This window comes from Sminthopsis crassicaudata, chromosome 1 (genome assembly GCF_048593235.1).
Source record: "Sminthopsis crassicaudata isolate SCR6 chromosome 1, ASM4859323v1, whole genome shotgun sequence".
NCBI lineage: Eukaryota > Metazoa > Chordata > Mammalia > Dasyuromorphia > Dasyuridae > Sminthopsis > Sminthopsis crassicaudata.
The window spans coordinates 365,555,938-365,573,106 of NC_133617.1; the positions used below are offsets into that span (position 1 = coordinate 365,555,938).

Genomic DNA, 17,169 nt, shown 5'->3' on the forward strand with positions numbered 1-17,169 from the left:
GTCTTTATATAAATATGTTCACAAATAAAGTTCTTCATAAATATTTTGATATAAATAAATTCACAAATAAAGGAGCTCTCTTAATGTTTATCATATCTTAATTATTTTAGGGATATTAGGGTCCCTGAAAAGGGACCTCACAGTTCATCATGTTCATGCCCTGCCCTCAACCAGTATTCACATGACTGTTAGTCATGCCAAACCTTAAAAAGTCTATTAAAGTATATGTTCTTTTTGAGGAGGTCCAGAAAAGAACTTTTGCTGCCCAAATACAAATATTCAAAGAAATTAAAAAAAAAAAAAAACATTTTGGATGAACTGAGGAGATTTGAGTCTATTCATTTTCACCATCGTCGAATACAGAATTACTCGTGAACATACATTTCTAATTAATATTGTAATAGTCTAACCCCCTCCCTTCTTCCAACTCTACCAACAGAAGGAATTAATCGAGATCATAAATAATGAGAAATTGCAAATGAGCATCTGAATGCATCCATGTATTTTTAAAATAAACCCCTGAAAGTGAAATTTAATTACCAGGTTAAAAAAAAATGCAACCAATTTTATAGCCTATCACATGTTGTCTCCCTATTTCCCTCTCTCCTCTCCCCCCTCCCAACAGTGCTTCTGTTGTGTCAGGTAGTGGCAGTGTTGAGCGCAGTAACCCAGCTCCGAGCACTGCCGTCCCTGGGTCTGATCATTCCCATTTTGACTACTGCAGGACTCGGAGAAAAACAGACACAGAAGAAGGAGTGAGGGGTGGTGGTGGGGTTTGCTGAGGGTGGGGGGGAGTGCAGGGTGAGAGACAAGAGTGGGGGGGGAGGGCGACGAGGGAAACGCGAAAGGAAGACAGAGCTTCCAGATCTGATTTAACAAACTGTTCTTTCTCTCCCCCTTTGAACAACAACTCCTCTTTCCCCCACCCCCAATTCATCATTTAGGAAGGGGAAAAAAAAAGGGGGGGGATTTCCCCCCCCCATTTAGTCTCATCTATGAAAGGGAAGGAAGCTAAAGGGGAGCGGTTTGCTAAGTAGTACGCTCCAACGTTTCACTCCAAGAGCAAACCCGGGGCTTGGAACAGCACGCTTGATTCTTCTGTAGCCTCCTCTCCAATTCTCGGCCCCCCACCCCCTACCCCTTGGCTCACTCCTCCTTTCCCCCCTATTCTCCCCCTCCTGCTTCAGGACTTAGAAGAGGCTAAGGAGCAAGAGAAGGAGCGGGCGACAGGAACACACGCGCGCACACACACACAAACACACACACACACTCAAACACACACACACACACACACACACACACACACACACACACACACATTGAGAGAGAGGAGGAGGGAGGGAAGAGGAGAGCGAGAGAGCTAGCGAGAGGAGAGCGAGAGTGAGAGGAGAGAGAAGCAAAAGGGGGTGGGGGTGGGGGGAGGTGGATCGGTGAGCAATGGAGCAACAGCGGCAGCCGCAGCAGCAGCACTAGCAATCGCCGGCGAGGGAGAGAGGAGAGAGCAGAGGAGGGGAGAGGAGAACAGAGGAGAGCAGAGGAGAGGAGAGGAGAGAAAAGCTTCGGCGCTGATTAAACTGCAGAGATCAGCAAAACCTCTTTCGCTCTCCGTGCACCGTCTTCTGCAAGCCAAAAAAAGGGGGAAGAACATTTTTTTTTTTTTTTAAAGAAAATCAAATCAATTCCACCATTAAGGGGGAAAAAATTGCATTGATCAGAGAGACTGGATTTTTTTTTTTAATGGGCTCCTGCTAAAATTAGCCCAGACTGCTGTGAGTGTGTGTGTGTGTGTGTGTGTGTGTGTGTGTGTGTGTGTGTGTGTGTGTGTGTGTGTGAATTTGATTACTCCAGGACTCCTCAAGCTCCGGAGACGCCATTTTTCCCCCTTGATATCTCTCTCTATAAATCTATCGAGCTGAGCTGGGCAGCGTCGGGAAGCCGCCGCGGCGCTGGGCTGCGGGGCTCGGGGGCTCCGGGGGCTCCGCGCTCGCCGCCGCCGCCGCCGCCTCTATGCGCTTTCTGCCCCCCTCCTCCTGCGCCCCCCGTGCGTGTGTAGCCCGCCCGCGGCTCCCTGTTTGACAGATGGTTATCGCGATGGAGTTGCCGCAACAGCACCTTTGGGGGCTCGGGCGAGCGATTGAAACCGGGATCTAAAAGCCGAGAGAAAGAGAGAAAGAGACAGAGGAGGAGGATCGAGCCGAGGCGACAGCCCCCTCCCGAGACGCGCCGGCCTTTTGGGATATGGGTTAGTAAATACCATCGACCTTGAAAAACAAAACAAAAAACAAAACAAAACAAAAAAGCAAAACCCTCGGAGCGGGAGAGGAATCCTGAAACCATCGCCCGGGCGTCCGGGGGTTCGCCTGAGGAGCGATTTGCCTGAAAAGGATGTGAATGAGGAGTAGGATTATTATTATTTTTTCCAGCATGCAAAAGTTAATGTCTCTCGGTGGGGGGGAGGGGGGTTGCCGTGGCACTGGGGTAGGGGCGGCGGTGGACCGCGGGATGCTGGTCTTAGCCAGAGGGTTGGGATGTGGGGGGGGGAGCGATTCTTGCGGGATCTTGGGGGTGGGGAGCGATGCTGGGCTCCATTGGAGAGGCTCGGTGGCGGTGGAAGGGTCAGGCTTGGCGGGTTGGGAGCTTTTTGAGTTTTGCATAATCTGGTTTTTCTCTGGTTCCCCCCCCCCCCCCGCCCTTTTTTCCACCCAACCTCGGTCGTGCTGCCTGCTGATGGTGGCTGGCGGGTTTGGTGTGGGCTGGGGTGAACTCAAAAAAAGAGGGGAGGGAGCTCAGAAGGGGGTGGGAAGAAGGTAGGCTTTTTTTTTTTTCTTTTTTCTTCCCCCCCCACCCCTTTGTAAGTTACAGGTTAAGTGGAGCTAGAGAGCTACATTGTAACCTAGTTGTTGTTTTTTTTTTTTAAGGGGGTGTGTGTGTGTATGTGTGTGGAATGTATCAGAATCTAACGTGTCATTAATAGAAAGAAAAACCAGGGAAGATATGGTCCAGTTCTCTAAGGTTGGTGTGTGGTTGTGTATGTGTATTAGTGTCTTTCTCTTCAGATCCCATTGAGTGGATTTGTTTGTTTCTTCTTGTTGTTTTTTTAATTTTCTTTGACACTGAAAGGACAGGCATTCCCTAAAAACAGCAATTTGCTACAATAAACTCTGTGTTTATGTTTGTGAAGAGATAGAGGGCAAGAGAAAATGCTCCGAAATTAATGGCAGCATTATCCCTTCTGTATTTTCAGAAGGAAACTAACCAAGAGAAACCTCCTACCTCTAAAAAAATATTTATTTAGATCCCTCTACTATTTGGCCAAAATAACCTTTCAGATGCTTCTTATAGACAGTCTATAGATATAGACATTATAGATAGTAGATTAAACTGGTCATGCAGATATTTTAAAGAATGATGATAAGAGTGATGATAGTTTTTGAGTTGTGTCTATGATGGGGAGGATTGTTTAGAAATCTGTTCCATGCAATGTTGGTTCTTTAAATGAAGTTACTGCGGAAATGCTGCCTTCCAAAAACCAAACAAATCCACCAAAAAGCCAAACCAAACCACTGCAGCCCTTCCCTCCCCAACTCCATAATCAGATACAAAGTGGAAATATTTTCATTGAAGATCTTAAAGTTTGCTTGATTGATAGTAGGAGATATGTCTTGCTTATGGTACCCTAACCTATTGCCTCTGGGTTTTTTTCCTATTGCCCCCTGATGTAGCGTTTATTTTTTACATGTGTCTCTGTGTGATTCCGAGTGTACATGATATCTGTCTAAAAAGGCAGTTGAGAGAAAGATTTCCGATTTGCTTCCGCTTCAAATAAACTCTACTGATAATCTCATGGTTGACATCTAATACTAAAAGGGCAATTTGTGTCTTCTTATCCCTGGAGAAACTCTCCCCAAAAGAGCAATTTCTGATGAGGTGTATAGTAATCCTCTTTCCTTTCCTTTACTTCCCCCAGCTCTCATATTTTTTCCCCCTCCTAAAGTTCTGGGGTAGGAAATTCATTCTGTAAGAACTGTCAAAACTGCTCCTTTCCCTTCCCAGCTTTGCCTTCCTTCACCTTCTTCCCTCGTTTCTCCCTCTTAATTTTTTTCCCCATGGGTTTATGCCGAGATAGTTCTGAAAAGCAAGTTTCCAGGAAACAACTTGTCAGTTTTAGGTGCACCCCATCCCCATTCTTTTTTTGGTTTTCTGTCAAATAGTTAAATTTGATTTGAGCCATCCTCTCCTTTTTCTTCATTTGAAATGTAGAAGTGTGGTATGTGGCAGAGGATTGATGGAAAGTTATATCTGAGAAACTGGTATTCCATTGTGGATGGAGAGGGCAGCATCCACTATGCCTGTTGGAGTTAGAAGTTTGGCATCAGATGAGTAGGGTAACTAAAGGGTGGATAAAGAGTGAGGGTGTGTGACAGAAGGGAGGAACCTGGGTCAGTAGCACTTTAGAAATATAACTGGTGCTTTCATAAGTCCCTGATCAGTCTCTCCCTTTTTCCTCCTCCTGTCCTCCATTTCTCTGACCCTTAAACTCCCAGATAGATGAAACACATCTTTCTTCTATAGATAGACAGCTTGGGATGCTTTGGAGAGTTTGGAGAGTTTGGAGAGTTTGGAGAGTTTGGAGAGAGAGAGAGAGAGAGAGAGAGAGAGAGAGAGAGAGAGAGAGAGAGAGAGAGAGAGAGAGAGAGAGAGAGAGAGACAGACACAGAGAGAACAGAGACACAGACACACATAGACACATAGAGAAGTAGTGTCAGACTGAAGAGGCTCTATTTTGTTGTTTTGTTTTGTTTTTTGGGTTAACTAACGAGTTAACCAATATATAGGAGAGAACCCTGTCAGCAAGGTTTCCGAGAGGATACAGAGTGTGTGTGGCTTTTGCCTACAGTCATTTCTGATTCTCAGTGTTGGGCTGGTGTCAAACCTAGGCTGTGGAAGATAGTAGTAGCAATGTAACTTGAGCTAAGCTCAGGGAGAAGGAGGTAAAGAGCAAATATAATAGAGATTCAGAGAAGGGAAAAATGACATTTCTCATTTATAGGGGAAATAGAAGTGTTATTGGAACAAACAAGTGGGGCTGGGAGTGGAGAGAGGAGGTGTCTAGGAGGGAGATAGGGAGAAAGTATCTCCTGAGCAGTGTACTTTCTTGGGGAAGGTGTCTTATTAGCTTTGGAAAAGAAATATCAACTGCCATATGAGTTCATTGATGCAATTCCTAAAATGGTTTAGGCAAGTAAAGGGTTGTAATCTGATCCTTTGTATGTTAACATCAGGAGCTTATACAGTAAAGAACTGCTGGGAGTTCCCATCTTGCACTTTACCCAGCAGACACCAGTAATGGTCCATTATTGACCCAACAGTTCACTCAGTTGACATTCCTTCCAGGAACCCGGGGATTGTTTCTCTTCTTAGTGCCTAGTATGGTGCCTAGCACATAAGATACTTAGTAAATGTTGTTAACTTTTGAAGTGTCTTGTAATGGAGAACGAGGGAATTCTGGGACAGAAATCTTTGATAAGTAGGTGAAAAATTGCCAATTGCGAGACAGAATTTTGCTGAAGAAGAAATAAATAGGTATACCCTTCCCTTCAGATTTCCTTTTTAATTCCTCCTGTTATCTTGGCTTTCATTTCCATTAGGGGCCCAATCAATAGTTCTCTGGCACTAAAGCTAGAGTCAAGGAAAAAAAGAGCTCTCTCAAGAGTATCCTTTCATCTCTACTAGCATGTATGCAAAAGGAGAAAGATGAGAAATAGTCAGAGGAATGGGACATCCTTTCTGGGTTCCTGTGGAGTCACTGACTTTTGGCTCTCCTTCAGCCTCCCAGAATGCCAATTTTTCCCTTGGAGACTTGAAGTTTTAATTGAAACCAGAAAGCTATTGAGAAGGGACCCAGCCAATAAAATGTTTCTCTCTCCCCCCCCTCTATCCCCCCCTATAACCCAGGGATGGGAAATAAATAATTTTTTTGCTGATGGTATTTTAAGTTTCTTCAACTTTGGTTCCTGCCAAAAAAGGAGGTAAATTATTATTAACACATTAGCATTTTTAAGGAAATGTGTTGTCTTTAAAAAAAAAAAAAAAAGATGAAATCATGTATTGGTTTTGCTTAGAGACCTAAAGTGTTGAAGATTATGGCAGAAGAAAATGGAATTGCTTTGTTTTTAAATAACTATGGAGTAGGAATCCTCCTACTTGAAGTTTGTAAGACAAATGCAGATCAGTTTCAAAGAAACCTTTAGGCTTTTGTTGCTGTTAGCTGTCACTGTTTTCCCTCAGCCTCAGTTTCCTCTGTAGAATGGGATTATTAGTCCATCTTCATTCTGTGAAATAATATGGACATAAGCAATAAATATACATTATGTTTTAGCCTATTCAGCAAGATGCTCTAGACATATAAATATAGTTATTGGTATTTAGTTTCTTTGTGGTTTTATTTCCCAACCCCTCCTTTGATTCATAGGAGCTCTCATGAGGTCACAAATACTCTACTTGGTCTGAACAAAAGGGTGATATGCTTAGAAAACAAAACACCAGACACCCACTGAGCAACTTCATGCAAAAGAAAAAAAAAAAAAATGCAGCCCTAGGATATTGTTTTGGCTTTGCATTTTCATTTCCTTTTTACTTCTTTCTTTTCCTTGGGCCTCTGACTAGCATCTAAACACCTCCTTAGGCTGAACCAAACTCTGGAAAAAGTAACTCTTTGAGACAGCTCTGACCTTGGATGACAAGATCTTGGAGAAATCACTGACTCTTAACTGGCTTTCTCCACAGGGTTCAGTGGTTCTGGCAAGGCTTTCCTCTGCTGTTTGTGTTTTCCTTTAGGCAATTTCCCTTCCCCAGAACTGAAAGAAAGGGGGAAAAGCTTTGGCCTTTGGTTTGAAGACCAGCACTTGGATGACTCCTGACTCAAACCAGAGTGAATGATACTGGTGTCTAATGAACCACATAAGCAGCCCTGAAGTCCAGAGGCTTTCTCTGGCTGTAGGAAGTGGCCCCACTCTCTTCAGGAACTGATGACTGATTATGATCAGCAGGCACAGATTAACTCTCTCAGATCCTTGTAGAATAATTACAGGCAGGCAGTTGAGCTGACCCCCATGCTACTAAAGGTGCCTGATTCTTGTAGTGCTAGGGAAGAATGAGGGGATGGTGAACAGATGAGAGTTCCTAAACTGTCAAATTAGAGGTGAGAGAAGTTTTCCCTGCCCAAGCATATTCTCCTATCACTGATAATCTCTTCTATTGTAGGACACTTTATATTTCTCCAAAATTCAATCTTGTAACTCATCACACTTGAGTTCCAAGATGTCTGTAGGAGGTAGGTGAGGCAAGCATTGTTACCATATTTTGATAGAAGAACAAATAGAAGCAAAAGCATATCAGTGGAATTTCTCAAAATATCACTAAGATTTAGATGCAAATCCAGATTAGAACTCAGTCAGTATCTAGAACAGAACTAATGTCAGATCTCTTCCCACCACATTGTACATGCCATAAGAACTCCCAAGGGCCAGGAGATCACTTTGATTGGTGCCAATCCATTTGGTTCCAAGATCCATTAAGTTCCAGAGAATCTTTGGACAGGTCTAAGACAGTTGGGAGAGAAGTGGAAAAGAGAAAGATCTCTTTTAAAAGGTCTTCAGTTGAACTGTGCAGTGTAGTAGACTATAGATAAGGAAGCATTCTAGTCATTTACTTCTCTTATATCATTCACAGGCTCTCAAGGGGCAAGAAAAATTTAATGGATGTGTGTTGACTTGAGGGAAGGAGGTAGAAAAGGATTAGAGAGGTGCCCATGATGGAGTAAGTGAAAATAAGAGCCCCCAGAAGTAATCTCAAAGGCAATGGTAGAGATAAACATTTCTTGCTTTTAGCTATATTTTATAGATCTAAATAGGCATGGAAGAAAAAAGAGGTCAGCCTGATTAGCCTGTACTGGATTTTGTTTGGACCAAAGCTGGGATTTTTATTGTTACTAAGAAAATATTTCATAGTAAATTTGTTCCCTGATCTAGCTACTGTTCCCTCACATTTGAATCAGGTATCAGGAAAGTTGAATTTTATAGACTATAATAGGCACTTTGCTGTTGGTCTACTTAATTCTCTTTGAATAAACTACGAGCTCTCCCAAATCCTTGCTTTTTTCTCCTATAGTTTCTTGGTTGGATACTTTCAGTATTTATTACCTGTCCACATTTTACTAATCCTTCAAGGTTAAGTCAAATTTCAGTCTTCATGAACTGCTTCCTGATCACTCTAGTCCTCACTGATCTGTCCTTTTAGAATCACAGGACCATGGATTTAGAACTTGAAGGGACTTTTGCTAACTAACTGTGTGACCTCCAAGTTGCTTGACCTCTCTGAGACTATTTCCTCATGTGTAAAATGAGAGGGTTGGACTGGTTGACCTCTAAGGTCCCTCTTGGCTCTAAATCTATAAGTGATTTGACTGAAGTTGAATAGCTATCAATCCAGGTTGTCTAATAGCAGTTATTGCTAGTATCACTCATTTGACAAATGGACTGCCTTGTGACATTTCTTCTACTATTGAACTTTCTTTTTGTTTATATGTTATCTCATTAACTAAATTTCTTGTGAGAATAGTCATATCTTATATTTTGTGAACTTCATAGTACCCATCACATTCCTATATCCCAGTACTGTTTTATTTTAAGTGTATTTGGGTAGAGGACTGTTTTGAGAAATCCTATGATAAATTCATTTCAAAAGAAATTACTATTATAGGTCTCATATGTGAGGGGATTTAAAAAATGAGAATGTTCAAGACAATATTATTTTAAACTTTATTTTACTGCTGTCCAATCTTAGTTAATAAACATTTAACTTAGTTCATATCTATAGTTATCTTAGTGACCTAGCAACAGATCTGGCCTGTTTCAAATATAAAAAGAAAAGAAAACTGGTGATCTTTTCACTTGACCTCTAATAGTTGAATTCTCAAGTCTGTCTAAGGGGACTGAACCAATATCATCTATTTAATCAATCATAATTATGTCGAAATATGCCTAAATATGCAAAGTGTTCTGCAAAGTGGAAAAGATTAAAAATGGATATGTGATAGGTTGAATTATTCTGGGAAGGCTTTATGGAGGGTGGGAATCCTGGACAAAGTTTAGAAGAAGAAGATGTTTGATAGGTAGTAATGGCATGCTAAGTTTGGAAGATATAATTTGAGGTAGTATTTGAAGGGGTCAGAAAACTTTGATCTTCCTCTCACCTTGTCTTCTTTGGTATAACTGAACAAGGGAAACAAGGAAGAAAGTACACTGCTGGAATTTTTCTGGGGAATATGAATCTATTCCTGCATTTAGCTTGTATCCTAAAATCTCTCCAGTTCTGACTCTATGGAAAAGCCAGTGTTTCAAATACAGGAGAAATTGATTTCCTCAAATGACTTCTAAGCGGCTCAAAATCAGGAGTTGTGTCTATTTTTTGAAAACACTTCTTACTGCTGCTACTAGCTTCTATCTAAGGTTTACATGCATAGTTTGTATCTAGTAAATATGTATTTATACTAGAGGGAAGAGAGCAACTGGTGGCTTTTCTAGGAAACAAAATTGAGAGAGTGAGAAGTCTATTTTTTTTTCAAATCTCTGAAATAGGAATTTTAATACCTTGTCTATCTCAAAGTGTTTTAGTAAGATTCAAATTAATGAATGTATTGGGAAATATTTTGTAAACTGCAAAATATTATACAAATATAAATTAATATTATTAAAAAATTGGGAGTGGAATATATAGGAGGGTGGGGAGAAGAAAAATAAAGCAATACTGTTAGTTAAATTAAATAAACATGAGGACTTTGACTCATTCATTCTGCTTGCCAAGGATTTATAGAAAAGGGAAGGAGTTGTATGGGGACTGAGAACAGGCCAGATTGATTTGGATTGGATTGGAGGGATCTGTATGTCAATCATGGGACCTAGGAATTTCTATTTGAAACACTTGGGTCATGGAAGTTGTTAGTGATGTGGAATAATTAAAAGTTGTAAGCAAACATTAATAGAATCATTAGTAACAGTGTCTTTTGAGGGGGTTGTTATTATTTCTGTTTTGAGACCTTTGAGATGCAAAAAAAGAGATCATTAATCAAAAATTACAAAGGTAATAAGATATAAAGGCCTTGTACTTGTGATTTTCTCTTCCTTCTATCTTCCCTCCCTTCCCTTTTCTTTTCCTATTTTTCTTCTTCTCTCCCTTCCTTCATCTTTTCTTCTCTCCCTTTTCTTTCCTTCCTTCCTTCCTTCTTTCCTTTCCTTCCTTCCTTCCTTCCTTCCTTCCTTCCTTCCTTCCTTCCTTCCTTCCTTCCTTCCTTCCTTCCTTCCTTCCTTCCCTCCTTCCTTCCCTAACTTCCTTCCTTCCCTAACTTTTCCTTCCTTCCTTCCTTCCTTCCTTCCTTCCTTCCTTCCTTCCTTCCTTCCTTCCTTCCTTCCTTCCTTCCTTCCTTCCTTCCCTCCTTCCTTCCCTAACTTCCTTCCTCCCTTCCTCCCTCCCTTCCTTCCTTCCTTCCTTCCTTCCTTCCTTCCTTCCTTCCTTCCTTCCTTCCTTCCTTCCTTCCTTCCTTCCTTCCTTCCTTCCTTCCTTCCTTCCTTCCTTCCTTCCTTCCTTCCTCCCTTCCTTCCTTCCTCCCTCCCTTCCTCCCTTCCTCCCTCCCTTCCTTCCTTCCTTCCTCCCTTCCTCCCTCCCTCCCTTCCTTCCTCCCTCCCTTCCTCCCTTCCTCCCTTCCTCCCTCCCTTCCTCCCTTCCTCCCTTCCTTCCTTCTTTTCCTAGAATGAAAGGGTCTACCCCTGATTCCAGTCCTATTGTTTATCACCTTATCACCACAGGAACTTTGATTAGCTCTATTTCTGATCAGCAGTTTTTTGCTTCTCCATAGGTAATATGTGAGCCCCTGCTCTCCTGAAGCTCACTTTACTGATGCTGGACTTAGTTTGAACCCTAGATCTGCTTTAGCTGTACTTCAGTTTAGAATTCCCAGTCTCAAGAAATCAGACAACCTTAGCCTCCCCAGTATTAGGACTTAGAAGCATAGCTCTCCTACCTGACCATGTGGTTTCTATATAGCTTTTGAGTACCAGTCACAATAATGTTGCTCCAGCAATGTGCTTGATGATGTGAGACATGTAAAAGAAAAGTATAAAAAAGTACAAAGTTACAATATTATTGGAGATATAAGACTAACACACATGAAGCAGTTGATGAATAGTTGGTGAATGAAGAAGCATCGAATAGTAGTTAATCAAAGGGTGAATTGTGTAGTTTAGATTATGAGATCTACAGTTTAGAGAAGTTCAGAAGAATATCTGAAGTGGGCAGGGAGGGCTTCCAGGACAAGCTGGAATTTGCCTTAGGGGGAGATAGAAAGAGGAAGGCATTACAGCTAGATCTTAGACAGGAAAGAACACTGGACCTGGAAATCAGAAGGCCTAGATTTTAGTCACAACTTTGATATGTTGTTACTGCTTAATCATGGGCTGGGCATTTAACTCCTCAGAGCTTTAGGGCAAAATTATGCTTGTACTACTTACTTAGTTGTGAGGAAAATGTCTTGTAATCCTTAAAATGCTACAGAAGTGTGAGGGAGTCTAAAAATGCTTGACAGGGTTTGACAATTGTATCATAGTCTTTGAGTCTGTGACTGTATAGTACATGCCATTTGATTTTTCACAAAATATGTGCTTCGGACAGTAGGATTTTCTGACATTAAAAAAATATATATATACACATATATACATATTTTTAAGGGAAAAAAGGACTATCTTTTTGCAGGGGGCAGCCAGGTAGCAAAGTAAATAAAGTGGTGGACCTGAATTTAGGAAGACCTGAATTCAAATCCAGACTTAAACACTAGTTGTGTGATCCGGAGCAAGTCACTTAACCTTGTTTGCTTCAGTTTCCTCTTGTGTAAAATGAACTAGAGGAATGGCAAACTGTTCTACTATGTTTTGCCAAGAAAATCCCAAAATAAGGTCATGAAGAATCAGATATGATGGAAATGATGTAACAATGACAACAATCTTCCTACATTTTTTTGCCCTTGGAGACTACCCATTTTGCATACACTGAGTTCTGGCTATGATTCTAGGTAGGATGAATAGTAAAGGTTTTAGGGTATAGGGAAAACCTAGATGGATTATTCTGGGCCACTTCAATGAAACAAGACCTATTCTGACCCAGTTGAGAACTGATTATTCTCTGAAATCAGGAGGGCTCTCCGGCAGACAGCAAGATGTCATCATCACATTTCATTGTGGATGAGTCATGTGGTAGGAGTAGAAAAAGTTCTGGTCTTGGAATCAGAAAACTTGTGCATAAACATGCTCTTTCTGGCAAGAGCTAGGGTATAGTCATCTCTCTGTGTCTGCATCCATGTGCATATGCTTGCACGAGCACACACATAAATGTGTGTGAGGGGACATAGTCTTTCTCCAGAAAAGAACTATGGGATAGACCTCCTGGAGCTGCTCTTCTCTCCCTCCCCCAATTTATCAGGATTAGAATTTCTGTCTATAGAAAGAGGAGAGAAGACAATATAAAGCAAGCCTGATCTGTAAGTCTTTTGGTATTCAATAAGGTTTAGGTGTTTGATTTAAGGGATATATTAAAAGCAAGGAGTTGCTAACCTTTCATTAGGAGAATGGTATTCTGAGCTTACTGTTTATTTGTGGAAGATTCCCTTGTGCCTGTCTTTTGTTCCCATTTACATTTCCTTCCTTTATTAGGAAGAAAAGGGTCAGAACTTTGGAGCACTACTCTGTATTCAGTGTTCCTGATGTGACCATTAATTAATTAATTGATTGATTAGTCAGTCAGCAAAGTTATTGAGTGCCTATTATATGCCAGTTCCTATGCAATTTTGTGAAGGATACAAGTCATTGTCCCATAATCAGGAAGGTTAAAATCCCCTTGGGAAGCCTAACAGCACAGGAGAAATAGAAAACAATATGAGGCAGAATGTAAGTGTTGAGTGACATTTTCCAGACTCTGAGTGCAATAGGAGTTCAGAGAGGAAGGAGATCACTGGAATTGGGAGATTGGGGATCAAAGTAATCTTTTTGGAGAGGTGGGGCTTTAAAGAACGGGTAGAAATTTGGTTAGGAGAAAAGGGAAATAGCAGGGTGGTCATTCTAAATAGGGACAATATAGGAACACAGTAGTATGAGCAAAAGTACAAGGATGGAAACAGTATTTCAAGAGAACAGTGAGGAGACTGACCTAATGAGAATAAAATCAGCTCACATTTATTTAGTGCTATAAGGCTTTGCAAAATATGCATTTTCTCATTTGATTGATGTTCTCTAGGTCTTAATAGTCTCTCTAATTTAGGATCATAGCTCAAGAGCAAGAAGTGGCCTTATAGGTTCTCTGGTTCAATTCCTTCGATTTACAGAAGAGACACCGAGAAAGATTAATTAATCTTGCTCATGGTTACAGAAAGTACATGGAAAAGTGAGGGTTTGAATTCAGCCATCTCCAAATGCAGCAATCTCTCCATTGTGCTAGAGGAGGCTGAAGTTGAAACCAGGTTCTGTATCTAATAAGTCTCAGAAGTCATATTTGAACTTTGGTGGCCTAGATCCCAACAGTACGTAAGAAAATAAAAGTGAATTGTGTAGTTCTTACTATAAGGTCCATTCTAACCCTTTAGTCAAACCTATGAACCCCTTTTCAAAAGACTATTTTTCTTGAAATAGAGGATTCTTTGTGTGAATGAAAGGTTTCTGTGGAAATCACACTGTAACAGCCATGTCTCTAGGAAGATGGGGGTACTCTCTTTCCCTTCTCATTTATCAAGCTGGTAAGTAGAAGATGGCTTGGGTAATGGGGTTCTGCTGATAGTGTGAGATAATCTTATGGCTTCCATCAGTACTGTGTTCAAGACACTACAGATGTCAGAACACTGACCAGGTGTTCTTAGCTTTGCTGACTCTGGGACATTGGACATTGATGAAGTTATCAGTGAAGCTCTCTTGGTCTGTCAATCACATTCTGTCTCTTTGAAAATAGTAGAATGGCCTTTCAGAGTCATAGATGACAATCAATTAACAAACACCTACTAGATATAGGCATAGTATGCCTGATTCTGGAGATACTAAAACAAAAATTAGAGATCTTATCCTTAAAGAGCTTATGGGTTATCTGTAGAGCTAAATGTACATAAATCAATGTATGAAAAAAATGATAAAGTATGTATATACATATATAGTATATGTATTTTTTTTTGGTAAAAGAGTATTGACATCAGGATGATAAAGAAAGGCTTCATCTAGAAGATATTGCTTGATCTAAGTTTTAAAGGGAGTTATAGCCAGTGCAAAGATGTAGAGATAAAAAATAGAAATGGTTGAGTTCTGAGACATAAAAAAGGCTGGTGTGGCTGGAGTACAGAGTACAGAAAGGAGAGTAATGTATATTAAGCATCCATAGGTAGGTTGATAATAAAGGTAAGCTATTGAGCACTTAGTTTTTGTTCTACATAGATTATTGAATATTAACTTATTCTGCATGTCTTCTATCTCAGTTATCTCCAGTTTATTTCATGTATATCTTGGTTATACATAGTTGTTTGCATGCTGTGTTCCCATTAGACTATGAGAGGAAGGTCTTTTGTTCCTGTTTTTTTTTTCTTTGTAGTTTCCATGCTTAACACAATACTTTATATAGGCACTTAATAATGAATATTTATAAGCTGACTTGACTGACCAGCCTTATGGTATGGGGTAGTTTTAGAGTGAATGAAGCAATCAATCAATTAACCAATATTCATTTAGCATCTATGAAGTGTTCTTATGTAAGAATGATTTGGAATCTATAAGACATAGGAAAGGGTATTTTTAAGACAGAAAGAGACCTTGTTGATCATCTATTCTATTAAATGAGGAAAGTAAGATCTAGATTTTAAGGCCCATTCTGTCTCTAAATGCTAAGGTCTGGAATAACTTATCAATAATCACATAGTTAGTTGGAGGCAGAATTAGGACTTGCCTTGTTATCCTAAGTATTAGATCTGTGCTCTTCCTACCTTATCAGTGCTGTCTCTTTCAATAATAGCTATTTAATAGATGGGGGTCAAGGGAAGAAATGCAGAAGAATGTTAGACTAATAAGAACTGAGGATATTAAAATTAATTAAATTATATTGCATAGATGTTCTTTATAACTCATCAAGGGAAAGATATAATTTTGTAAAAGGGAAAGTTGTATATATAGCTCATAGATTCTTAGAACTATAAGGATTTCAGTTTTGGTTCAGTTCAATTTAGAAGTCAATGACTAAGTGCTCACTGTGTACAAGGCTGTATGCTAAGGATTAGTTATAGTCAGACAGAAGTGCACAAGTTTCTCCCTTCTTCGAACTTGGATTCCACAGACCTTGATTATCTAACTTGACACCTTCATTTCCTTGGTAGAGTTGAGGTTCTTAACCTGAGGTCAGAGAACTTGTTTTAAAAATATTTGGAGAATGGTGTTTCAATATAATTAGTTCCCTTTGGAATTCTGTACATTTTATTTTATACTTTAAAAAAGATATTATTCTGAGAAGGACTGCTTAGGCTTTACCAAACTTCCAGACAGATTCCCCAATGCAAAAATGGTTAAGAATCACTGAAATACAGAAACTAAAATATAGAGAGATTAAGTAGTTTGCCCAAAGTCAAAGGGTTTATAAAGAGTCAAAGTGGAACTATCTCCTAGACTGATGACTTTCAGTATTCTACTCTTTCAATTAGTTATTTAGTCAAAAAGAACTCATTTAAAACTCTTAATGCCAGACTCACTGTAAAGTACAGAGTATACAAAGCAAGGCAAAAACCAATACCTTTCCTCAAGGAACATACATTGCAATGAGGGAGACCACATATACGTGACTCGGTATGTCCTATATCCATAGAAGGGAGATGGAATGCCACCAAGAGATGGTGGTATCTTGATAAATTCAGTCAATGAAGACTTTAAAACTCTACAGGTAAACTTTTCAGATCCCATTGGAGCTAGCATACTACAGTAAAAAGGGCATGAGCTAATCATCATCATCATCATCATCAGAAAAAGACTTGCTGCATTCAAATACTGCCTTATATGTCATTTAACCTACTTGGTCCCCAGTTTCCTCATTTTTAAAATTTGGGGTTGGACTACATGTCTTCTAAGGTTCTAGGTCTACAGTTATGATGTTTTGTCCTCTTGAGGGGTCCTTCTCTTTGATTGCTCCACTAAGAGTCATGACAATCTGAGTTCATGGGACAGTTAGATGGTGCAGTGGATAGAGCACTAGCCCTGAAGTTAAGAAGACCTGACTTCAAATCTGGCCTCAGACATTTAACATTTACTATACTCTCTCTGCCTTCATTTTCTTATTTGTAAAATAGAGATAATAGCAACATCTACCTCACAGGTTTGTGGTGATAATTGTATGAGCCAGTAGATATAGAAAGTACTTTATAAATGTTAGGTTGGATATTAGATATTTAGATAGATTAGATCAGGGGTTCTCAAATTACGGCCCTTGGGCCAGATGTGGCTGCTGAGGACATTTATGGGGCCTGCCCAGTTATGGCAAATGGGCTGAGGGGCAGAGACAGAGTGTGAGTTTTTGTTTTTACTATAGTCCGCCCTCCAACAGTCTGAGGGACACTGAATTGGCCCCCTATTTAAAAAGTTTGAGGACCACTGGATTAGATATTTAGAACCACTGTGTTCCAAATCCCTTCAGGTTTTCTTTAGTAGAACAAGGCTAATTCTCTCTTTTCCTCTCCCTCTCTCTCTCCCTCTTTTTCTTTCTCTCCCTCTTCTCTTTCCTCCCTCTCCCTTTCCCTCTCCTTCTCCCTCTTTCCCCCTCTGTCTGTCTTTCTCTCTGTCTCTCTCTGTCTCTGATTCTCTCTCTTTGTCTCTGTCCCTGTCTCTCTCTGTCACACACACACACACACACACACACACACACACACACACACACACACACACACACAGAAATCATTCCCAGATTTTTAGCCCATTCCCCTTAGAATACCACTAGTCTCTCATCACCATGCAGCTAGTGAAATGCCATATGGGAATCTTAAAAAGAATGGTGATATCCAGAGGAACTAGTCTTGAATCTTTGTTACTCAGTATGGGAACATATACACCAGCCTTT

General features: G+C 40.3%; 1 protein-coding gene across 7 annotated transcripts in view; it reads left to right on the forward strand.

The window, feature by feature from the left end:
- Nucleotides 1-850: 850 nt before the first annotated feature.
- The window catches only part of SETBP1 (SET binding protein 1), a 468,541-nt gene continuing 452,222 nt past the window's right edge, over nucleotides 851-17,169 (forward strand). For 3 of the 7 annotated variants that reach the window (XM_074279242.1, XM_074279248.1, XM_074279246.1), the window contains exon 1: nucleotides 851-2,242. The gene's annotated coding sequence lies outside the window, so the exon portion shown is untranslated. The other 4 variants (XM_074279245.1, XM_074279250.1, XM_074279247.1 and 1 more) reach the window with 2 other exon arrangements.